General features: G+C 38.3%; 1 protein-coding gene across 2 annotated transcripts in view; it reads right to left on the reverse strand.

Annotated features, from left to right (window-relative positions):
• The window catches only part of pax1b (paired box 1b), a 53,932-nt gene that overhangs the window by 14,914 nt on the left and 13,733 nt on the right, over positions 1 to 25,285 (reverse strand). For both annotated transcript variants that reach the window (XR_015779181.1, XR_006106643.2), the window contains exons 5-8: positions 22,691 to 22,815; positions 22,201 to 22,308; positions 22,000 to 22,057; positions 19,132 to 19,301 (exon numbers count right to left, since the gene is read on the reverse strand). The gene's annotated coding sequence lies outside the window, so the exon portion shown is untranslated. The remainder of the gene's footprint in view (positions 1 to 19,131; positions 19,302 to 21,999; positions 22,058 to 22,200; positions 22,309 to 22,690; positions 22,816 to 25,285) is intronic.

Below are 25,285 nucleotides of genomic sequence, written 5' to 3' on the forward strand. Positions count from 1 at the left end.
ACCACAGGTTGGGTCCCACTGGTTTATTGAACCTTGTTTTTTTTTTTGTTTTTTTTAAAAAAAGTACTTCTGTCTTTAATTGTATTTATCTTGTTTTAATCCCCTTTGCAAACCACTTTATAACATATGTGGCATATAAACTAAAATTATAATTATCACAATGAAACTCTACAAAATACCTTTGAAAAATGAGGGCCAAACATCAGCAGTGAGCTGGACTGAATTTTAAGGATTTGTGGTATTGTTGCAAGACCCATAACAAAATCGAGAAGTGCAACTTTACATAAGATTTTGGGGGCGAGTTTGCACCTGGTCTATAACACATTCTGTTCTTCTTTGTCTCTTTGCCTCTCCTCCTCCTTAGACGCATGGTTCCTCTGCAGAGCCTCTCCTGCTGCTGTCAGAGCGTGTGTACACTGAGTAAACCCCCACATGCCGATGGCCATCTTCCTCATATTTGCGCCTGGCTTTATGAGGGTCTTGATTTGGTTTCTAGAACAAACTCACCAGAAAAGGGGAAAACGCTGCTGATGGGCCTCACCTTAAAGGAAGGGGATTTTTAGTTAGGGGCTTTTATTTGGTTTATTTAAGGATGTCTGTCTGAGGTCGAGGTGAGAGGTCATTTGAGTCAGACAGCAATCAGAAAGCAGGATGCAGTTTGAAAAGGTGGTCTGAAAAGATGCAAAACCAGGTCTCTGATGTCAAAGTCATGAGCTTTGTGTATAAAACTGAGGCGATTCCCTCGCTTATAAAACATTCTCTGTGAACGTCCAGGCCAATTAAGTTTCCCATCAAACTGAAGTTTGATGTCAGCCTTCAAAGTCCAACATCAATCGCCCGCAAGTCTCCAGAAAGTGTTGTGTGTGCGTTGTCCCTGACTTCAGCCACCTGTGTTTGCTCAGCAGCTTTCCCTCAGACCGGGCAGAGTGAGCGGCAGCAGCCAGATAACACCAGTGGCTGCATCCGTCTGCAAAAGGCAGCGGGTTTTTAATACAGTTAATCATCATCTGTGCTCTGCTTTGTTCGACGGCTCAACGCGGACGATGAGGATCTGCCATGTTTTGTGTTGGCTTCAGGAGTGACACGAGTCAAAAACCAGAAGCTTTCCTGTTTTACTGTGGTTCCATGCATTGTGGGATTTGACTCTAACTATCCGCTGACACACAACCTATAAAACACTGCTGAGCCACCATGAAAAAATGATGTTGTGATAAAAAATAAAATAATCCACTTCAAAAGGAAAGAGAGAGACTGTGCTCTCAATAATGTATTGAAATTTGTTGTATGTACGTAAAAGCAGGAGTTAACTGTTTTTCCTGTTTGTTTGTTTCTGCTGAGGTGGAGCTCAATTTGAACTATTAACTTAAGATAATTTTCATTGTGGATTGACAATGTAATTTTTTGTTTTCTATGAATCTGTCTGAACATAAAAAAATATCAAAAATATATTAGAATTATCAAAAGTAAAAGTACAATATTTGCCACACTAGCAGAAAGTGCTTCAGTACAAGTACCTGGAATTTGTACGTTGTTACATCCCACCATTGTAGCACTTACGAAGCAAAACGTCACTTCATTTGCAGTGGTGTTTGTTTCCTCCTGATGACTATGACTACTACAATATTCACTTTCTTCAGCTCCATTTTTGGTCTCCACCAAGTCCTGAGGAAAATATCTGTCTCTTTAGCTGCTAAATGTTTGTTCACTTTGTTCACCAGCTAATCTCTGAGTCTGTCTGGTGTTTGTTGCTTAGCAGCCAGTGTTCAGTAGCTTTATCAGGCAGCAACGCCTTCACACAGGGTTAACAAGAGCTGTGAGACTCAACCAAAACAGTACAATTGCCAGCCCTCAAACCAAAACAGAGAGCTGACAGGCGCTAAAATGCTCAGAGCTGAATGGGAGCAACAGTCTGGCTCATCACTATGAGTGACATCTTTTATGCACAAATATTCAATCGATCTATTATTAGTATGAAAATATTGGTTAATGCAGCTTTAAAGGTTGTCACAATCAAATATTATCATAATGATCGAAGGAGCCCAGTCACCAGAAGATAATGTTGATTTCTGCAAAGCCCAGATTCTTTACATATGTACATTTCGTACGTATAGTATTAAGGTTTCTAAAATGATGTAGCATACAAGTTGACTTTGAGATGGGGAGGTGAAGGAGGTGGATACTGTGACACCTAGGCGAGACGCCTGACGAGCTGCAGTCCACTGTTTGAGACAAAAAACAACAAAACCTGTTGTTTTTAGCAAGTCATCACTGCTTTTACAGTTGCTTTTCAGACACCTAATGTGGGCATATTTTAGTGACTCATCACTGTGTTTCCAGCTGTAATAATGCCATGAAAAGCAAAAGGGTTTTTTTTTTGTTTTTTTTACAGAGACATCGCTATGTTTCCTGCTGGGATAGTGGCACAAAAATAGTTGTTTTTTTATCGAGAAATCACTGCTGTTCTTGCCAGGATTGTGCTACCCAACAGGTTATTTTAAGCCAAAACATTATTTTTTTTTTAACCATAAATTTTTTTTATATTAACCACAGAATTGTTGAAACACAAATAATTGTTAAGTTTCATTGTATATGCTATATAATATATACGAATGTAGTCATGGTTTGCAAAAACATCAACATTTATTTGGCTGATTGGGTTGATCTGAGAGGCCGAGATAAAGATGAACTTTGGTCGTGAAGGATTAGAGATTTATATAATAAATACACAAACAAACAATCTCCAAGAATATATGTGTATGACCTCATCTCTCCTGGAGCCAGGCTTTCATACTGCTAAGATCACCAGACTTGTGTTAATTTAAAGATTTCCAACTTTGATTTCAGTTTAAAAACAATTTCCTACTTTAAAGTCAATGTGCTGAGAAAAGTTAAATTTTGGTCTCACGACAGTGGGACATCTTTGAACTGCAGATACTTCAAGAAAAGAAGAAAAAATCGGGTCCATCTTAGATAAACAGCAGTTTGCCATTCACCGAGATGTACAATGACGCTTTCTTAAGGTGAAAAGAGCTTAAGCGTCAATCTGGATGCCTTTCAGACCTCCAGGCCGGCCACCCAGAGAGATCCTCATCTGGGGCTTTAGGGTGGGGATAAAAATTTGGCGGGGCAACGGTCAACTACGGCTAAACGTCAGAGTTATTGGCCTAAATGTCATCTTCATTCTCCCACGTTTGAAGTGCGGAGACACTCGATGGATATCGGGCTGAACATTTAGCAGTTTTAAAGCTGCAGCGCCACGTGCGGTGCTAAACTCAGCCAATCGCCTCGACGTCAAACCAGCCAAATAAAACAAGTCAGAGCAGGTCACCTGACGGTACAGTTTACAGAGAAAAGGCTTTAAATGACATGAAACCAGTTATATGCAGTGTTGTCTGATAGCTGGCAAACGCAGACCCGCCACAACAAAAAGGCGCCTGAGACGGCGCCTTGATTCATGGGAACGCCTTGGGTCTGCCTTTGTGGCTGCTCCTCCACTGAGCAAATACTCCAAACTGTTCATTCCCCGCCGGCCCTTTCTCTCCTCCGGCACATTGTTTGTGCCCTCGCATTTCATTGAGGCTGGGGGGGAAGATTGCTCTCAGAGCCACTGTGCAAACAGTGGAGAAAAGGAGCCTGCCATCTTTACTCTGTTCCCAGGAGAACTTGCCTTTTTTTATTTTTTTATTTGAGCTCCAAGCTGTCGAGCTGAGCCGAGAGTTTGATGTCAGAAAGCTGAATTAATTGCTTTAAGCCAAAGGGGCGGGCCACCCATCACCAAACGCTCCCTGAAATGTTTTATGGAGATTATTAAAGCTTTCCCGCTACACAAGGTGTACAAATATTGGGCAGCAGAGAGAGTCCAGCCTTTTATTTATAGCTTTCAATCATTTTAAAGGAAAACTGGATGTTTTTCTTGCTTTTAGTCAACAGTTTTTTCAGCCTAAAGATTATTTTAGTTGTGTCTTTCTTTCAGAGAAAACCAGGTGCACAAGAAACTGAACATGACTGAGAATGACCCTAGAATGGACGAGCCCATTTACAAAACACCTTTTAACTTCAGGCAGCCATTGGTTTCCGTCCTTTTCAGCATGAAAATCAATTGCAGAGACTAATATTTTGCTTATACTTTTGTCAAAGTCATATAACCTTTGTGTGATTCTGCATTTTAAAGTGATCTGAAAAATCTGCCTTCAGTTAGGATCCAAGTCTTCTTCTTCTTGTCCTGTCATGCCATTTGAAGCTCAAAATAACTGGCTTCATTTGTAACATTTCTTTACAATTACCCTTAAAGGCAACTTATTATACTTCCATAAAGTTCAGGTTCAGGAGTATGGGTCAAACTTTCTCTGGGTCCAGACCTTTGAATGTGCCCACTGAGTTTGAGGCAATGTGACAAGAACCAGCAATTTGTCAGTTAAAATAAACGAGAAATACCGCCACATGGATGCATGCCTCCGCACACAAGTCAAGTTGGCTGGCTTTTTAATGTAATGGGAAAGATCACAATCAGCATTCACACCTACATCAAATGATGAAGTAGTCAAATAAATGTATTGCCTCTGTCTTTGATTAGCAGTGATGGAAACAAAACACACGGGTGAAAGCGTTCATTTTCGTCCCTTACCTGGAGAGACACAATGGTGTACCACCACTAATACCACCACTAATTACCATCCATCTCCACCTAAGCATCCATCTCCACCTAAACATTGATACAAATTAGTCTGCAGTGAGTTTGAAAGACATATTGATTAATTAAGAGATATATAAAGAAAAGTAACTAGCATAAAGTTCTCCACCCATACTGGTTTCTACTGTTTAATAATCTGTTTGCCAATTTGTCAGCTACGTCGGACGTGACACACCAAAAAAAAAACAGCATATACTTGTTAATTTTGGTGGAAAACACTTGCTCAGGACCTTCACATCCAGCGTCTTCACCTGCATGATTGTCTCAGACCAGCCACCCAAACACCAAATGCAACAACTGAAGAATTTCTGCACAAATCATCAGAAACAGTTTCAGTGAAGCTCATCTGCATGCTCATCATCCTCATAAGGGTCTTCACCTCACAGCAGTCTGTAGTCTTAAAAGACTTGAGTGGGCAGCTGCTCACCTTCAGTGGTGTTTGGATTCACTGTGAAGAGAACATTTCTCCAAAGTACCAGACTCACACTGTACTGGGCGAGTGGTTTGCTAATGCCAACACTGTGAACAGAGTGCCCCTTATAGTGGTGGGATTATGGTATGTGCTGGCATAAGCTACAGCCAACAATCACATTTTATTAATGGCAGTTTTAATACACAGAGAAACTGTAACAGGATACTGAGACCCACTGTCAAGCATTCATCCGCTGCAGTGACCTCATATTGCAGCATTATAATGCATGGCCCCATGTTTTAAAGGACACAATTTCTGGAGGCTGAAAACACCCCCGTTCTTGCAGGCCTGCCTACACACCACAACTGAGCATGTTTGGCATGGATCGGCGTGTACGACAGTGCGTTCAAATTCCTGTGAATATCCAGTAATTTCACAGTCTTTGATGAGGAGCTGGCCGACACTCAACACCCTGATCAACTCTATATGATCACCACAGAGTGCAGGAGGCAAATGGTGTCACACCAGACACTGCCTGATTCTTTGGGATATCTGTCACCAAAAAATGTATTTCTGTCAGGCAAAATGTTCACAGAAAGATTTTTAGATCTTAAATTTAAACCTGTGAAAAATGGGAGCAAAAACAAATATGTTGCATTAAAAAAAAAAAGTTCACAAAAACAACCAACAAAGAGCTCATTCTACATACAAAGACCTTCTCATTAAAACTATCTCATGCTAAAAATCCCTTCTGATCTCAATTTAACATCCACAAGCGGGGTCATTCAATGTAAAGCACACTGATAAACACATCTGTGCTGTGTGTTATCAGCAGATTAGTGGCTCTTTGTTAATGAGGCTGCAAACACAGAGTGAGCTATCAAAACTCCTGAACAAAGCATCTGAGAACACTGGGCATAAACCTGCATCCTCTGGGGTTAAATATTAAAGACATTTATTAGTTTGTTTTCTGAAATAGAAGGTTACACTATTCTTTCTACCAAATCCCAAATTTAAAAGGGACTACACATTTTTTTTTGTTTAAGAATATAACTAAAATGTTAACCCTGTTACCTATAAATGAAATGCTTTCACTGAATGAAACAAAGAAATTACCAATTTATAAATGGAGTCTGGTGGTAATTTTCACCTTTGTCGTTAAAACGCAATTCTTCATGACCAAATCAAATTGCTTTCCCAGTGAGCTGAATGTGAAGACTTCAGCAAAAAAGAATCAAATAATGGCAGAGATTCCCTCAGTCCTCAAAACCAACCAACCAATCTGTTTGGAAAAACAAACAAACAAAAACCAATAAAGTGTCCAACAACTGTCCACTGTCCACCAGCCAACTGTGCTGAATAAATCTTAAAATTCACCCAATTGCCGCAGTTCTACAGCCAACAGGATCTAAAGAAATAATGGCAGACTAACCAACCATAGTTAGAGAAAAAAGAAATTAAGCAGAATAACAAAGGAGTCTGGTGATAACTTTGTGTCATGGTTCTTATAACAGCATTATTCAAAACCAAATCTAACTGTTCTCAAAATGAGCCAAATGTGATGACTTTAGCAAAATGCCAAATAATGGGTGATTACTGAGTTCCCTCAGTGCTCAAAACCAGCCGGTAAACACTGACATGTTTTGAAAATAAAGGGTTAATTATGAGGGGAAGAAACTGTCAAAATGATACTGCTGAACAAATTTTTAAATTCACCTAATTTTCACAGCTTTAGAGCCTTCTAAAGGTCTAAAGAAATATTAGTGAATTTATTCCACATGTTAACAAATATAAGCAAAATATGAATGGAGTGTGGTGGTAACTTTGCATAGTGGTTCTTAAAACATGGGAATGTGATGAAACCAAATAGTAGCTGAGTTACCTCAGTGCTCATAACCAGCCAGTTAACATGGACAGAATCTGCTGGGAAATAATTATATTAACAATAGAAAGGGTTTAATTGTTGGACAATTGGTTCAAATGATGGTGCCCAGAAAATCTTTAAATTCACATAATTTCCACAGTTCCACAGCCTTATAAAGATGTAAAGAAATATTAGTAGATTTATTACACATATGTAAACTAAAAATAGCAAAATATGACTGGAGTCTGGTGGGCATTTTGCATCATGGTTCTTAAAATAGAATTATTCAAGACCAAATCTAACTGTTCTCAGCCCAATGTGATGCCTTTACCAAGAAACCTAACTGCAAAGTTCCCTTAGTACTCAACAGGGGTATTTATAGGATATCAGGATATTGGGGGCTTAGCCCAGACCTCTGTAGGGGGGTTTGGGGGAATCTGTCCCTGGGAAATGATTCTGATAAAGAAATTCTCTTTTGATCCTTTTTCATGAAATTTCAAATGCACATTATTTACCCTTTAAAGTTTTTTCTTTTATACTTTTCAGATGAATTATGAAGTGTGATGAAAAGATATTAGTGGCTGTTAGTAATTATTAAGTGGAAACAAAACACTGTATTGACTACACTTAGAAAAACAGTATGTATTTATGTTAACGTTGGTGGGATGTAACTTAACTGTAACAATGACTATGAATGGGATGGCAGATTATTAGATATGGGGCATTTTTCATGATTAAGCATTTTCTCATTTTTGAAACATAAAACCTCTTTTTAGATCAGGCTATTTATAAAACGTGCAGGGCTGAAGCCTCAGACGCCCAGGCCCAATGATGCCGCCAGTGCTCTAAACCAGTGCCTTAAACACTGACAAGAATCTGCTGGGAAAAACCATATCAACAGTATAAAGGGGTTAATTTTGGGGCAAAATTGGTAAAATGAAGGAAGTCAACAAACAAAAAAAATCACCTGATTTCTACAGTTTTACAGCCTTCTAAATTAAAAAAAAAAAACAATACTAGATTTATTCCGCATAAGCAAACATAAAATAAGCAAACTATGTCTGGAGTTCTTGTGGGAATTTTCCAAACAGTTGAGCTCACATCAGTCACTGAAACTCACACGGGCAGATCAAGGTTGACTGGGAAAGCACCTGATGGTAACGAGCATCTTCTCGGGTTTAACCTTGAAAATCTTCAAATCTTGAGAAAAATCTATCCAGCTGTTCTTTAAATTACAAGAAACCAGATGCTTTGTGCAAAACATCCCAAAAGATTTTTTTAGGAATCTAGCAGGTGACATGTGACTGAGACTCCAGATGATGTTTAACTTTAAAGGCGGAGGAGGAACTTTGTCAGACGACGAAGTGTATGAAGCTTAGCTGTGCTGAGATGAATGCAAATTTTGCATGAATCTAGCATGCTAACATCACAGTTTAGTCTGTTGAAGTTTATCAATGGTGTATGTATATTAACTCCAGTACTCTGCTTTTGTAGAGTCAAACTAGCCTATTGATTGTGTTCTTTCATGTGTTGAGAAAATTCCCCTTCTTCTGAAGCTTAATAAACTCTTTAAAATACCTCTTTAAATAGCTGAAAAATGCATTATCACACAGCTGAAAACAGGACTGGGGGGGGGCTGACACCACGAAAAGTCGCCTTCATATAAATATGTAGATCTCACAGCACAGCCTCGCTATAAATATATGAAGATTTTGTAGAATATAATGCTGCAGATTAAACTACTCAACACTATATAAAGGATTTACAATGAGCACAACCTAAAAATGTCTACAGCCGTAAAATGCAACATACACATTAATGCAGCGGTAATATTGATCCAAAACTCACTAACGGACTACTTTTACCTTTGATATTTTAAGTATTTTTATCTGATAACACTTACGCACCTTTGCTTAAGCTAAGCACGGGTTTGAACTGGTGTTGGTGCTGATGCTGTGTTAGCATCAGCGGTTTGGACTGAAGCCTTCCTGCTGTTTGCTGCAGACACACAAAATGTGAGAGGAGAAGTAATGTGGATTTCCAGATGAGCGGCGGCTCACTGAGCCACAGCAAACAGTCTGTTTATCTGCCGCTGACACACACACACACACACACACACACACACACACACACACACACACACACACACACACACACACACACACACACACACACACACACACACACACACACACACACACACACACACAGCCAATCGGCTATTTTCTGCCCCAATGGTGTACTCACATAATAATGAGTTTAATTTACAGACAAAAATAAATATCAAAATAATTTTGTGTTTATCTTCGGATCAGTGATGGAAATATTGAACTGTTTTGTAAGAAAACCTTTACCATCATAAAACATTAATAATCTTGATTTAGTCAAATTTTGGTTATAGGTGGGAAACATTTTCTTAGTCATATATTTTTACACGTCGTCATTTAAAGCATCCATGACCTGTTACAACTATGTCTGTAGTGTGTTTTAAACCAGTATTTTAGGCCTTAAAAAAAGATTTTCAATAATACCAACAGCTTTATTTCCAACATGTCTTATCTGTTTTATTATTATTGTTATTTTTCCTACTCTTGTGTCATTTAGGGGTATTTTTTTCCTTTAATTGTTGAATCATTTTTGTTGTGTGATCTGCTACATAGCCTCCTGAAATGCTTTCATCGAATTTATCTTTGTAATTGTTTTGAAAAGTCCTGATTAAATGAAGTTATTTAATAATTATTATTATTACTGATGTTAAATGTAGGACTTAACACTTTTGTCCCTCTTAATTTGGTATGGCCCAGATGGTTTACTGCTCAAACATTTTAGTGTGGCTTTTTTTATATATATTTAAACACTTTTTTTTCTACTTATATGTAAATATTTATTGTTGTTTTTTTTTTTTTTACCTCTCTTTGTTATGTTTGTTGTCTCTTATGTACCTGTATGTTTATTTCCATCCTCCTCTAACTGTTCCAAACATCTTTTCTGAGAGAGACAAAGGTGCTGAGATAATAATTTATGTGTTCACATAAAAATTCAACATTCGTGTCATTATTGCATAAACAGTAACAAAGAGCTTCCTCTCAGAGGAGCACCAGGCTGAGGAGAAGGCTACTGGTGCCATCTTCAGGCCGGAGCACAATAACACACAGTCTTCACTGCATTACAGAAGACTTTTACAAATACATGTTCTGATTATTTGACCTCAGTATTTAAAGGAGACTGGAGACACTTATATCTCAAATTAGTGGAGATTAAGTAAAATTTTAAGACCTCTTGCCTTTTGAAATCTTTATTTCAAAAAGGTATTTGGCAGGAAAAGTAAAGAGTAGGAAAGAAGATAAGGAGTGAACAGTGCTGGGACAGCTGTTTTATTTTATCATCATAAAAGTTTAAATCTACTAGTCTCTATTACACTGTTACAAACTTCACTTCAAGAACCAACCACAAATTAATTTTTCTCTTTTTCTGTATCACTGTATCTGCATTTTTAGGAATTAGGATTCATTAACAAAAAATGAAATATATTAACAGGAAGTCTGCATAACCTGGAATATGCAGGATTAATACAGTAGTCTGAACTTCTCTGTGGTTTGTTGTTAAATCGATTGGGCCGTGCATGCATAGTGCATGTGTGTACCCTGTTTGCTAATAGCTGCCACTTGGCACTAAGCTCAGACAGTGGTTACTGCTGTTACGTGCACGATGCGGCGCCCATCCGCCGATTAACACTGTTAGCTCTGTCAGCACTGTTGCCAGGTACTTAGTGCTGTTTGTGGAGGCAGCACCGTCAACTGCTAGCCGCTACATTAGGCATCTCCATGTTGAGAACCATATGTGGAAAACTCATGTATTTGACCTTGACCTTGTACTGTTTTCAAAATTTTTACAAACCAATCAATCAATCAATCAATCAATCAATCAATTAATATAGAATATAATCAGCAGATTAATCCATAATTAAATTGATAATTGGTAGTTAATACAAAATTCAAAATGTGCTCCACCAGAAACAACTACAGCAGTAAAATCCTGCTTTTACATTAATGCATGAATAATAATAATCTAATGATATAATAATTAACAGTATAACAGAAAAATATTATATTTTTTAATTTATTTTATTTTATTATATCATTTAATTATTTATTTCATCATTATTATTATAGTTTTTCCAGATTATTTTTACTTACGTAATTGTTTCAATAGGAGGAATTTTACTTGTAACAGAATATTTTTTACAGTGTGGTTTTAGTACTCAAGTACATAAGTAAAGGATCTGAATACTTCCTCCATTACTGCACAAAATGAACTCCACAAGGTGCCTTTAATGGGTGATATGGTACCTGCATATTTTCTCTCACTGGAGATCTTAAGGCTGGTTTAAAAATGGCACTCAGGAAAAAGAGAAGGTCGGGAAGGAAATGAGGAATCATTTAAAAATAAACAGATCCCTCCCTCTTTCTCTCTCATTCTGCATTCAGCAGCACGAAGCCTCTGTCTGCCTTCCAAATGGGAATCTGGGAGAGAAATCCCTTTAAGTCTGAAACCCCTGAGAAGTGATCGCAGGGTGAGACGGCTCGTTACGACGACCAGCTGCTGTGTCAGACTTCCAAAATGGAGTCTTAATGTTCGAAAGCCTGCAATTCATTCTCTGCCAGAGAGAGTAAAGCTTCTTCAAAGCTCTGCTCGCCATGCTAAGCCGCCACATCCATATGTGCAGTACAAGAGAAAACTAAATATAATGCAGGTTCACATCAGCAGCAGCTGAGTCACCTGTGATGAATCATTTGGACGAAATTAAAATGTTTACTGGAAAAGTTCCAGAGTCTTTAGTTCCTTACAGGGACGACATCAAACTACAGACCATCTTTTGACGGGATAACTCCAGCTGTGATACAGCGATCTGTGACCTAAAACTGATGTGGGCCGTGGGCATCAAGTGGAGGGACGATAGAGTCCTCTAGGGATGATGTTTTTGTGTAGGCAGGTGCTGAAGTTTTAGTCGCCCTGGATTCTGCTTCAAAAAGCCTACAGGATTTTTCCATTGGATTTTGGATTACTGCAGAAAATAAGCTCTGTGACGAAGAGAGGGATATGACACTTGCACATTTGTTCAGTAAAATAATCTTCACAATCAAACACCACTTTCAGGATTTTTGAAGCCTAAATGTAATTGCCAGAAGTAAAAAGCTAATGTTAGGCTATAAACAAACTACACTTCGATGATTTAACGTCACCACCACAATGAGGCTGTGAGGCCATGTTCGGCTTAATGACATTCTATAGTCATTTTGCCACTTGTTAGTAACCGCCTTTTTTAACACACATAAAGCTTCAAAGTTCACATTTCATGTTGTAAATCAAAACATGACAGTCACCTCAACTTGTGTTAACTACAGACCTTATTTTGAACTCAGCAACATACTTTTTAACTTTTGTGACTGAATTATGCACAGTTGAGATGCTATCACTGTTACAAAATCTGTCTACAGACAGACAGATATGTAAACATCTGGCAGAATACTCAAAACTGCTTCAGTGGTAGTTCCAACAATAAGTGGTGCCTCATTTTGCTATGAAGACATACACACAAACAGATTTACAAGGGCATGGCTGGTAAAAAATCAACAACCAAAAAACACTAAAGTGTCCTCCGTTCTCTCCAGCCTGTTCTCATCCCAAGAGCGACAATCACAGCAGCTTGGTCTGATACTTTCGAAACTTTTATTCTGACACTGACATTGACAAAATATAATGTAGACTGAAGACAGCCTCAGCTAAACTTTGACTGAGTATATCTGAGCCTGACTAGCTGAGTCTGAGATATCCTGAAGTGGCTACTGTCCAGAGAAAAAAGGACTTCTTACAGGGCTTGACAGTGAGTTTGATGTAGTGGCCAAAGTCACAAACAGTCTCTAACTCTTTGTATTATCAAAACGTAATATTAAAGTAAATAATAAGATCTTGCGGAGCCCTTTATAATATAAGTATGGATCTAACTACTCTTCTTGGCACATTTTCATTCTGATCATCACTTATGATACCTAAAATATCATCATTATTACGGATTTATTTTTCAAAGGTTACAGTAAACTGAGCCCAACCAGCAAACTGGACAGAAAAAGTGAACTTTCTCAGGTCTGTTGGTGTCAGCGTCTGCACAGAGAGGACATATGAGTCTTTTCGCACGTCCAGTTTTGGGTTCGGAACATTTCACTCAGTTACTGCATTTGTGAGCTTTGGAGTCAATACATTAAATAGCACCAGAGGGAATGAGCAATGTATTACACTCTCGGTACGCTCTTTGGCCAAAGAAAACATACAGTGGGAGGTGACGCCATGTGGGTCTGAGGGAAGGATATTTGTGTGGATGACTGGTTCTGGCCGATATGAACCTAAAATTTTCCTAACAAGCCGCCATCGCAAATTCACCGTCAACAGAGAAACTAAAGCATTAGCTGAAAATTGTGAAATGACTACACCCTGTTCAGCCACACTGACTCTCCAAAGGATCAATGCTCTAATGTGCCATGCCTGCATGCAAGTAGATTTGGTTTATCAAAGATGACAGCAAAGCAACAAAGCACATAAAACAAGCACAAACTCAACTACGGCTTTTGGTTTGCCACCAGAAGTTTTTCGGGCCCCATCTGGGCACCCCTATAAAGAAGTTTTGGGGGCACAACTGGTAGCTGGAAAGGCTTTCAACTCTAAAATGCGGCTCTCTTTATTCATATATATTCATATTCATACATTGTCCAATACGTCAAGTTGATTTTACGACAAAAAAAATAAAAAATAAAATAAAATCTAGGAAACCAACTGCAACCTGAAAAATGAAAGTAAATATACCCATTTGTTTTTATTTAAAGTTGCCACAACTTTACAAAATTAAGTAAATACAGCTATATTTTGAGTAAAATTAACATTTAAATATGAAGTAAACAAATTTTAATAATTATATTTACTTTCCTTTTTCATTGGTTCCCTTGATTATTTTAGGTAAGATCAACTTGTCATATTTCACAGTGTTACTGTTCTGTGTATTATAAGTATTATTGTTCTGTGTGCAGAATATGCATGAATTGTAAAATGAGAAGCTTCCAAAGTGACTCTCCGCGTCTATCTTTGGTTCACTCCTGGATCCCACTCAAAGTGTCTCAAACAGATGATGGATGTGAAACCTTCCCTCTGAAACATAAACACAGTCAGTGTTTTCAGCTGTGGACGAGGAGGAGCTCAGTCCGCTGCAGAGGGAACTTTCTTCTGTTCGACTATTTTTACTGCGTCCATTTAACTCCCAGTTGGATCGTTTGAGTAAAATGTGAAGAAAGATGCCGCTCGGCCCTCACAAGATGTTTGCTAGCTGCTCCTGCAGGTGCTTTTGCAGAATTTGCCCCTGTGGAGGCCATAGAGTTAAATGTTTCATATCAATCTCGCTTTTATTACATTACAGTAAGTTACTGTTTTTGTGAGAGAAATTTACACTGTGAAGAAATAAAGGCAGCCTAAATAATTACTTTGTATTCATTTTTGAATGTTTGATTTCAAAAAGAAATTCAGAAATGCTTTAGATTATAGTCTTACATTATAGTGTAAATATTTAGTATATAACCAGTGGTGGAAGAAGTATTCAGATCCTTTAAATACTAATGCCATACTGTAAATTTTTTTTTTTTTTTTAATTTAACTATTTACTAATAATTAACTTTTAAAAGGGTTAATGTGACGATTATTTTCTCCATTAATCAATTTTTTTTTTTTTTTTTTTAGAAATTCTGAAATCTGAAAAGTTCTCTCCCAAAGAGACATCTACACAATGTTTGTTGGTTTTGTCCAACAGTCCGAACCGTAACATTATTACTAAAGCATTAACGATTTTAGACAAAAAACAACTAAAGCTGTCAGTTACATGTAGTGGAGTAAAAAGTTAAAAAGTATCCCAGGAAGTTGTAGTGGACTTTAATTATAAACTGATTCTAAAAGAAAAGAATCAATTAAAGTACCTCAAATCTTTGTTGCTTCACAGCAGGGACACTCAACTTCCTCTGCATAGGGGCCTCTTTTGCAAAATGACAAGAGGCCAGGGGGCCAGGTCAAACAGCCACAAGTAGGTACGGGGTAAATATGGGGCATTTTTAGGGTTTGAGGACGTTCTGGTTTTTCTCCTGATGCTTCTTGGATAAAAAAAAAAAATCTGTCATTAGGTGCCTTTTTAATACACTTTGACACCGTCATTACATTAAAAGTAAAAACAAAATTCCCAGTGTGAATCAATTTATTTTCATTGTGAGTTACAAAATGTTTTTTGGGGTTGGGGGGGCGTAGCACCCATTAAAGGGGCCAGATTGTGCCTGTGGGGCGTGAGTTAAATATCACTGCTCTACAGAAACAGATTCCTCAACATGTAATTATGTGGTTTTCCTCACTAGGTGGCAGCATTCTGCAGGTAATTTTCACACTATATGACTCTACCAACACTATTCATGACTGTGAAAATAAAGAAAGCCAGATATCCATCATAGTGTTTACTCAAACTGCAGCCTCACAGTTTCACACCTGTGGTGTGTTTATACAGACCTCAATATTCTTCATGTCAGGCACTTTAAAAACTGTATGATAATCTGTGTATACATATACTTTGTCCCTTGTCTTTCATTTCTTCGCTGAGCAGCCACGCTTTTGATTTAACTGTAATTTTGTTTCAGTGTAAAAAAGACAAGAGTGCTGAATTAAAGAAATCGAGTCAAATTATAATATCTGATGAAATAATGCGAGGGCAGTCTACCTATTTAGTTAATTTACAGAAGAACCTTACAGAGAGACCATATGAAAATGATCTTTTAATAATTAATCCCAGGAGGAAGAAAAAAACAGAAAGTAAACATTATATTTCCTTCGAAACATACTTGGCAAAACAACTTAGTAGTGGTAATATAAATCATTTCGGCCCAGGGGATGAACCGTTTTGGTGACTTGGCGAGCAAATCTGTTACCCCCCTCTGCTACTTTAATGTTTATATTGTGTGTGTGTGGTTACATACTTTTTGTCACCATTATAGGTTATGAGTAAAAATAAGACTATGTAGTTTTGTTGATATGCACTATGAAACTATTGTGTCATCTGCACAGTACATGACGGTTAACTTTAGCCTAATAGTTATTTATGTTATGGATTTAATGCTCATATTGAGGTTGTTTTGCTGTTTGACCCATCTGGGTCTGATTTGCACAGATAAAATACTGACTATAGTACATCACTCTGCAGAGTTGGCCATATTGTATCAGAGCCTACTGTGATGTTTGCTTTGGATAGTGTGGAGGTGGCCATTAACAGATTATTATTTATCAGATATGCTGACAGAAACGGCCTGTTCCTATCTAATTCTATTCTGTTCTTCTCTTCTTCTTTGTCTTTTTCTGCCCTCTCAAATGTCAGTCTGGGTGAACCATGGTACAGTGTTTTGTTCTCTACACATTAAACAGATTTATAAAGAGGACTTTAACCTAAAAGCATCAAAGACCACCAAACATTATGGAGTCGTCCTCTCAGACATCTGACCAAATTAAGTCCTTGTGGCAGGAGGTTACAAACTTTTCAACAGTAGTGAGATGTGAGATCGCTTCTGCCTCTGAGAAGCTCAAACTTCATAAACCTCTCTGTTGTTTTTGGGGCAAAGAAAAAGAAAATAGATCTCCATTATTCCGCCATGATGTCATGAAGCGAGCTCCACCCGTGTGTGTCATTACTTCAGTCTGTTGTATTTCAGTGAAGCAACTCAGCCAACGATTGGCTGTCTTTGATCTCACAACGTCTCAGAAGCCTGTAACTGCACTCCCGCCCTCCGACGTCAAGCTACGACCTGCCGGTCCACCGTGACTGTACACGAAGAGGACCGCAGACAAAACACAAGGCTGAGAGGTCCCACTCTTTCAGATCTGTCACTGTCTGCCTCTGACCCCTCCTAACCCCTGGGGCTGGACGCAGCACACCCGGAGGACCACAACTTCTGATGCAACAAGGACAGTTTGGCAGCCATCTTTGTTTTTACAGCCTTTTCCATCTGGTCTAGCTGCTACAGACACAGTCTAGTTTAGGCTGTCGACACATGACCATTGTTCAACACAATGCAGAGCCGGTTTACAACCTCAAGATGTACAAAAGAAGGCAGAAAAAAGTCATGGAAAGTGTATAAAACTGAAATTTGTTGCAGACTATATGAAAATTATATATCTGAGGTAAATGCAAACAATGAAATTAACTGCAAAGATTGCATCGAGATTTTAAATGAAATCTTACATAGCTAAGGGTATGGCTCTTATTGATTGATGTGCTGAGTATTTTAAATTTATTAATAAATTGTTGAGGCTGTAAAAATGTCAGACAAGAGTGAGAAAGGCTCACTACAGTGACATAGTTTTGTTGTATATTGCTGAAGGTGCTATAGAGTTTCAGGAAAAGCCTCTTACAATCAGATCAGAATCACTCAAAATCTGAATTTGGTTGCAGCACACTCTGTCTTGTTCTGGCTGTCATGTCACATGGTTTTGAAAGTCCTCTGTGGAGCTGTTTCTTTGCGTGGTTGGACTGTTTCCATGAGCGATGGCGTGATTGTCTTGGCTGTTTTCAGCATGCCAGCCCCCTGGACCAAAGCTCCAGAGTGTCCCTGAGCTGCAGTTACTCATCTCTGGACAGATTTATGACCCTCTGCTGTCGAACAGCTCAAACAACGTGCTGTAACTTCAACTGTTTATAGAACATACAAGAAGATGCTCATTTGACTCAAGCTTTCAATTTGGACTATTTTTTCTCTCTTTTGCAGAAAATGTTTTTTCTCAATTTGCTACAGTTTGGGCACACAAGCTCATTAACACACCGTCCTCCTCCTGGTTCACAACTTTAACAAGTCGGACATGAGTGACCTGTGGAAACAGCGTAACTGCCCTCTGTGGACCCTGTTTCAGCAGCAGCCGGGTGGGTGGTCCATCCACATTTCCCCATGACTCATCGCTTTACAATGACGGTAATATGTTTGACAAATGAGGAAACATATCTGAAGATGAACCAGTCGTGGCTTAGGTTTAAAGGGAAGTGGTTTTTCTGTGTGCTGTGCAGACTCCTTTGTCAGTCATCACAGAAACACAGCAGGGTGTCGTCAGCGTAATGGTTTTTATGCATTTAACATTACTGGTGAATGATCTGTTTTCACTGCAATAATTTAAGATAATAAGCCTTTACTGAGTCAGTCTTCAGTGATGAGCCATCAGACCAGAGCTGCATCATGTGGAGAAAAGTGACATGTAGCTGCTCAAGTTTCTTCCTACAATACCTACATAAATTGGAAAACTGCAGCAGTTTTTATTCACTTTTTAAGAATATCGTACCATGAAAGGGCTACTTAGATTAAAAGACCAAAAACAATAAACTTCAAATGTTTTGTGAGCAGACTTTGCATCATACACAGCGATGGGTGGGCCCCAACTTTGTGCAAGTGCCACCCATTTAATAAAAAAGAATGAATTAATTAAATGTATTAATAAAGCATTGTTTAATAATCAATATATACTATAATATAAAATTATCTCAGACGCTGCCAGGAAAGTGCACATCAGGTTGGAAAATTGATCAAAGCCCAAACATTGCTATAATGTACCAAATAGTTGATAAGGTAAGATTATCTTGTTTACACATTTTGCAACCAAAGCCCTTTGCTGTATTTTGTGACACTCATGAATTATTTGATTTTCCAGCCCTTGTTGACATATTTGTACAATTCTTGCAAACTGAGCTACAAATCTGAGCTACAACAGAACTTTGATATTTGTAACATGCAAATATTTCTTTACAAGTTACAGCATCATGGTGATGGCAGTCTGACATCATCTGAATGCAAAGCTATTTTTAAGTTATTTTTTAACCTCATTGTTTGTCAGTAGACAGACAGATATGAGCTGGGAGGGATCTGAAGTTTGTCTACTTCAGCAAACTTTGAAGCACTTTTTTCTGTTGAGGAGTAATTCTCAAGATCAACAGTGGTTAGAATAAGCATGACTTTTGCTGTAAGTTTGATTCCTAGTTAAAGCTCATACGTTCAGTGTTTTGTTACTGTCCTGCTGATTTATGAGATCGACGGCGCCATATTTTTTGGCTTCACTCACCTTTATAAAACCGGTGACATGCAACGTTGGATCAGAGCCTCACCGTCCTCATCTGCTGCTGATCACTCGTCTCTTTTAATGTCGGACTGGAGCTTTTTACTGCTGCTCTCTGCACCCCGTAGAGCCCCCAGGAGTCAAGTTCACCCGGACGCTGGCCATAAAAACAGGTTCTAAATGTGATTGCAAAGACATAATGTAGGTTGCATGATCAGCTACACAAATTTTAAAAGACAGAATAATGTGAATTACCTGATCAAGAAGAAAAAGGAAAAGAAAAAGGTAACAACTCCATGAAATCAGAGATTACTTAAAGGTGTTGTTGGTGCATGAGTGTACAGACACTTAGTGGCATTAAGGGTCTGCTTTGGAAGCTTTTAATAAACAAATATTGTTTATGCTGTTTACTTTGGCATGGGGATTTGATCATTTATTGTAGTTGTTTGAAATAAATCGGTACATTTTATTGACTATATTATATCATTTATTATATAAATTATTAATTATTAATTTCATATTGTTTTTGTTTTTGTTGTTGTTGTTGTTGTTGTTGTTGTTATTATTATTATTATTATTATTATTATTATTATTATTATTATTGTACAAGCAGCAGATTTTCAAGTTTATTGATGAAAATATTACATTTTAATAACATTAAAACCTATGCTGTCCATTAGCAGGGAATCAAACCCTATAAAGCCGTAAACGCACTTTACCATAGGGATACTCTTTAAACATGCACTTTTTCTAGGATTTAAAAGTTGATTTAAGGCAGTTTTCTATCAGCAGACATGGTGTTAATACAGTGCAGGGAGTCAAGGCAGCATACAGTACATTCGCTCTCACATTTAATCTGTTTTATTTCTGCTAATGAGAGCTACTGAGCCGCTTTAGTGCAGAGGAGGAATTTTTATTGTTTTTCCAGACTTTAGATCAAGGTGACAATACATTAATGGTCCAAGGAGAGCAGAACAGGATTTAAGTGGTTAAAACACAATCCAGATTACCTGAGATTTACTGGAGCATCATACACTTTTAGATTCAAAGGGAACAACTACAACATTCAAACCCTCAGTTTCCTTAAAAGCATTAGAAAAACATTCCCCAACAGTGGGACGGCACTGAGAGAGTTGAGAGAAATCAAAAAGTATTTGGATAAATAAATGTCTCAGGACTGTGTGGTCTCGTATTTCATCTACTGGAAAAAAATGCTGAATCCAAAGTGACTTACGTAGACTTTGATGCTGAGCTTGCTGCCAAGGAAATTACAAGTTACTCAGCAGTATGTAAATGTAAATTAAATTGGCTTCACCTTTACCGGCAAAGTACAAAGGCAAATGACCTACTCCACATTTATACAGCTAATAGTCCATTCTGATAGATATTATACCTGACAGAATAACCTATTCAATATAAAGCCACATTTATACAGCAAGTATTGCACTGTGACAGACATTTATTCAAAAGCAGAATAATTGTGTGTACGTCTCTTGTAAGTGAAAGAAAATCCTCAGATATGTAAGGCATTTTGATCCCTATTGTAGTCACAAACATTTTTATCCTCCATAAAAATGGAGAAAAAAAAATCATCAATTTTCGAGGAACCCAGACTTTTCTCCTGCTAGCACCAGTTTTCCTCAGCTGACGTTTTAATAGCTCGGAAACAGAAAAGCTTCCGAAAACAAACAGCCAATGTTAAACGGGAGCTGAGGGACTTTCTGAACATGAAGATCCTCATAAAGAAGCTCTGTGACATATGTTTCCTTCCACTGGTGACCCCTGGGAAGTCACGGCTGGGTCATGGGCACCAGCAGAGGTCACACAGAGGGAAGACACCACCAACAGACCACCTACAACCCACCACAGGGCACAGACTGCTGCTCTGTATAGGTGGCTGTGTCAGTAGTAAACTGATTGGAAATAGTACATATAAACCAGTGATGGAAGGACTACTTAGATCAATTACTAAAAAAGTCAAAGTAGTTAAAGTAGCAATGCTTCAGTGTAAAAACACGCTGCTGCGAGATAAAAGTCCTGCATTCAAAATGTTAGCATCAAAATACACTTGAAGTACCATAAGTAAAAGTACTCATTAAGCAGAATGGCCCATTTCAGCATTAGGGTGAATCCTGGTAAAATGCGACAGTAACAATCAACACTGACGTCATAATAAGTAAGTATGTGATTTAAAAAACTGAGGTTATGTGGAGTATTCATCCTTTTTATTATATGACTGAATTCTAAATGTTTATGAATGTTTATAAATGTTGGTCACTTTTATGTAACACTATTATTAATATGTAATAGTAACTACATTCCCCTCTGAGACGTATTAGTGGTTATCTTCCAGACATAAACAGTGGTAACAATGTACTTATGTAGCTCTCACCATAATTTTCTAACCACAGCATGCACATGTCCATTAGAAAAAAGTCATATCTAATTACACTTTTAATCTCTGTGTAACGCAGGCTTTTCCTGGTGTTTCAAATGACCGTATTGTTGTGTTTATTTCCTATTATTGGAGCTACCTGCCAAACATCACTGCTGTTTGTGCCGCTGTTATCTCTTCATTTAAACACACACAGGTGTTCTCACCTGTCATGATTTAGTGGGTGTAATCGGCTTATTACATCATTTGTTGCACATGTGAAAGCAGGATACTCGTATTACTCTTTTTGCTGTTATTTGCATGTGAAGTACATTGACTTTGGTGCTCCGACTACAATCCATGAGCAAACTGAAGTCTTGAGTGATTTGTAGGTGATAGGAGGGGTTAGCTCAGTGGCTCCCAACATGCTGTAGGGGACACCTCAGGTGCAGGGTGACAAGATGATTAATTACATAAAATGAAAAGATGTTGTTTCTTACTTTTCTGCTGTCTTTACTTTTTCCTTATGAAGTACTAGATACTTTTGCAACCTCAGGCCTGTAAAAAAAGACGTTTTGGTTAAGTCATGTTCACATTAAAGCTTCACTGTCATAAGCTGGTTAGGAGAAGCAAACCAGGCAAGTGTTTAAACTGAAAGTCTCCGCTGCAGCACAGACTACCAGAAGTCAGATTTCACTTACCACATGACAAGAGTCAGGACAGCTGACCAAAAAGATGTCAGCGGAGGATTTGGCGTCAAAGCGAAAGGCAGGGGGCTTCTTTGCTTGGGCCCTCCCTCAGGATGGCCTCTGTTAGAGGGTCACAAACCGAAATGATTGGCAAAGCACAAGTATTTGGTTATCTCAAATCATCAAATTTACATTTTGGACTTTTTGTCACAAGCTTCACCTGGAGTTATTCTAAATCTCAGTTTGTGCTCTTTGGAGTTTCTGTCAGCAAAACTTTGCCAGGAAACTTATTTTGTGATGTTTACTTTGATTCAGCCTTAAACTAGATGTCTTTAACTCTGTAACTAAACTATTTCAAGTATTTTTATTCATTTTATGAGATGCACCAATAAAAGAAATTAGTATTAAATTAACAAATACTGAAATAAAAGTAAAAGTTATGACTTTAACTTATGCACCAAAAAAACGACAAAGTATAGTCACCACGAAGCTGCACACTTACAAACAGTGAATGTAATTTGTTACTTCCACTCTTCTTCGTGGTGTCTGGACCAGCTGCAACATGCCTGGTGAGAAGCAGAGCACAGCGGCGGCTCAGCACGCTTCACTGATCCTTTAAAGAGAAACCTGTGCAGAGGAAGAAAGTTTCATGTTAGAAAGAAATGAACGACTGGGATTAAAATAAAATAAAATAAAAAAAACAACGCACTGCAAACGATCTAGATAGTAATACATAAACTACAGTGTAAACAGGTGAGATACTGTTTGATGAAGACTTGAAGAAACACAGTTTAAATCAGCAGCATGGTGCCTTCAGGTACCAGGGGAAAGGTCCACAACATCGACTTTACTGTGAAACCTGAGAGTTTGACTCAGCCGGAAGAACCACCTCCACCTAAGCTGAAGTATTTTAAAAGCCTCTCTGTGTTAAACTAAAGGTCAAATATTGTGAGAGTTTCTGTTGATGTGTGTAAGATCAGAGCCTCCCTTAAGACTTTAGAGCTGAAGGATTAACAGATCAACAGGTAGAGGGACAGGTGATCAGCAGAAATCTACAGCTCAGGGTCTTTAGTTAATGTTTCCTGTTGGACAACAAAGAGACATCGTGTGAGAGCTGTCCAACTATCAGACAGGTTGAGAAAAAAACGATCAGTTTAACCAAAGTTACTGTATATGGAAAAGGATTTGCAGACACAGGAATCTTGGCATATCTAATTCTTAAATGGTAAATAATTTCTCATGGAAGCAGGGCGTATGTCAATGAGACAAGACTGTAGTCTAAGGATTTTAAAAGCTGTGACCATGTGACTTCATGCGCTGCAAGCTGTCAGGAGGTAGAGCAGATTGTCCGCTAATGGGGAAATCAGTGGTCAAGTCCACGGGTCCTCCAGTCTGCGTCCAAGCGTCCTTGGGCAAGATACTGAACCCCAAATTGTGTAAGTGTGTCAGTGTTTAACTAATGAATGTAACAATTAGTTTGACATGTAGCATAAAGGTCTGAGTGGTCAGAAAACTAGAAGGGCGCTATGCAAATGCAAGTCCATTTACCACTGATTGTGTCTTTTAAAATTATTATTTAATAAATTATTATTTAATCTGTCTGTTGCAAACAACATTTATGTTTTATAGGCTGACGTATTGATGCAGATATGCCTGCACTATAACCAGTGTCCATTCATTACTAACCTAACACATACACCGAAAAAGCTACTTTTATTTGCATGTCTTTAACTCAACCTATTTCTCCTAAAGGTTACTAAAAGTTCAGCAGCTAGACACACACTGCCAGCTGCTGCTGTCCACCAGTGTGACCCCATCGTGCAGATAAATAGAGCAGGATGAAGCCTCAAATACGGAAATAGTCAACAATATGGCATGATTATAATATAGACAAAAGGTCCGCAAACTTTTTGCTCAAGTGACGTTTCAAGCAAAACAGCTCTTCTTCAGACAGTCTGAAGAGCTGTTTTGCGCGAACGTCACATGTGAGTAGCTCAATAAAAGCTGCAATAGGAGCAAAAAGTGTGTGGACCTGTCCCTGTTTTTGTTTGCACTCTTTGTGGGCCTAGCACCTTTCTTAACGTTTGTGGATGTGCGCATTTTTATCCTTTGTTTCCATGATTATAATACAGCAAATTTTGCTAAACATTATCCCAGACTGGAAAATCAGAAGCGATCCACATGGCAAATCTGCCACCATGTTTACACTGAAAATAATAGAGGCGGTTGTAGCAACCACTTGCTGTCTGACCTTTAGGATTAGGGACTATTTAAAAATAACTGGGGCGGAGGCGGGGAGGGGGATCTTATATTTCATTGTAATAAAAAAAAGAATAAATAAAATAAAATAAACATATTTGTAGCCTTTTATGTATTGTCTTTGGATTCTTTACCTGCAATAACCCCCAATATATCAGAATTATATATTTATAGCATACAACAACAAAAAAGTAAAGCCACTCTCTTGTTTTGGAATAAAGAGATGGCCTTACAAAAGACAGCCACTGACTGAGTGAACCAGGCGCCAAATGTGTTTTTCTTCCCACACTGAACTAAAAGAAAAATCTGGGTGAGTAAAAATTTGAAACTCAAATCTCTGATCTCCAAAGTATAAACCACACTCCCTTAGAGAAAACATTTAAAAATACACAACCCTCCCTTTTCTCTTATTCCAATCTGAGCATTGGGATAAACAGCTGTCCCACTATGCCATATCCAACTCACTTAATACAACCATAGTGCTCTTATTATTTGCACTTGAACACTATCATGCTCACTTTTCCCACAAAAAAATCATGCCACATGTCAGACTTCTGCACCAGGCTACTGACTATCAGCGACCGCCATCAGCAACAACACGAAACACACAACGACACAAAGACGAGCTGATGGGAGAGCGTCGGCCTGCAGAGCCTGGACGGCAGCAGAGAAATATCTCATGGGAGTGTTTGAGGTTAAAGACGGCATGAGAGCAGGGTGTGTGGCAACGTGGGAGACAGTGGAGTAGTTAAGATGGCATTTGTGATCGCTCACACAACATGACCCTGCTTCCTCACAGCTTTGTTCATCTGTCTGTCAGCGCTCTGCAGTGCCAGCT

The sequence above is a fragment of the Plectropomus leopardus genome, chromosome 16 (assembly GCF_026936395.1).
Source record: "Plectropomus leopardus strain MGB_pleo_1.0 chromosome 16, ASM2693639v1, whole genome shotgun sequence".
NCBI lineage: Eukaryota > Metazoa > Chordata > Actinopteri > Perciformes > Serranidae > Plectropomus > Plectropomus leopardus.